The sequence below is a fragment of the Pinus tabuliformis genome, chromosome 4_2 (genome assembly GCF_031772625.1).
Source record: "Pinus tabuliformis cultivar Carrire ecotype Pingquan chromosome 4_2, CPIR1, whole genome shotgun sequence".
Taxonomy (NCBI): Eukaryota; Viridiplantae; Streptophyta; class Pinopsida; order Pinales; family Pinaceae; genus Pinus; species Pinus tabuliformis.
Window position 1 is genome coordinate 928,444,667 of NC_142304.1, and position 1,344 is coordinate 928,446,010.

The following is a 1,344-nucleotide window of genomic DNA, read 5'->3' on the forward strand; positions in this document are numbered from 1 at the left end:
TGGAGTTTCCTTTTTGCGGTCTTTTCAAACTCTCTAAACATGAAAAGACGCCGAGTTCTTCCTTTGTCAGACTCGTTAAAACCTAATGACATCGGATTTTGTCGAAATGATGCACCACAAGCATATGCTATCCCCATCAAGCTTGGGGTACTCGCCAGAAATGGTGGGGGAAAAGAAATTTTGGAACCATAATTATTGTTGTGTTGGCAGTATGTCACTCTTGAACATGGCACTCCTCTGCTTTCGTGTCTGGGTGGGGACATCTCATCTTATTTTTCATTTGCCTCCGTGGGATTGGGTAATCCTATTTGACCTCTCATCTGCTCATTGCCTCGTCACTATGACCTCTGATCCGTCGATGTCAAATACTGCCAACTCCACTCTAGTGCCGCCGGTATGTTCAAGAGAAGTTGACCTTTGCAAAGAAACAACCTCCCTCTGATAGCTCATACAATTTTGATTCACAACATCATCTCTCTGTCTCGTGTCGATGATGTGGGAAACATTATGGCCCACCTTCGATCAAGGTCACTTCCTGTCGACTTCAGCTCATTATCCAGGAAGCTGATCTAGAGACTCCCTTCCGGTGCCTTGGAGCCTGCATGCCTCAATGGCAGGTTCTTCGTGTTCGACGCGAGGTTTTCATCATTGGCCTCCGATCAAATGATTCTACGGGTGTTCGACGTCAGATCACTAATTCGCACGCCGTAGATTGTACCGATAGTACCTTGAGGGCCATTGTCATTATTGGTGGTACCTCTCGCGTCTGTTAACAGTTCCAAATATTGACTGGTAATCAGACGATGTTCATGCATGTTCGACTTCAGCTCACATATTCGCATGCTTGAACTTGTACTTCTGTTCGGGTCAAGATGGAGCGCAAGACCCTGGATTGTGTCTGTTGTAATCCAGGCGTGATTCTTGATACATGACTCATTCACTGGATGGCTGCGACCATACCTGAGTCAATTCATTGATCCTACCCAGATGGCTGCGTCCATACTATGGATCTAAATTATCATGTACTCTCTTATGGATGGCTGCGACCATACCACGTACATCATGTATTTGAGCTATCAATAGTATCTCTCAATGCAGGTTCTCGGCAGCAGCTATATGTGTTCTTGCAAAGCATTTCACCCCTCTCTCTCGCTCGGGCCTCATGCTTTGGGGGGCATCTGTTACACAGTAAATTGTCACCGTTGGTCACCGTCCCTATCGCCTCAATTTTAGTACATTGGAGGATGCTTTCCGGGACCTGTGAGCAGTGACATAGCCTAAAAACACTTGCACTATGTTCCCCTGAGTATGTACTTCATGTTCCCTCAAGACACCTTCTGCAAA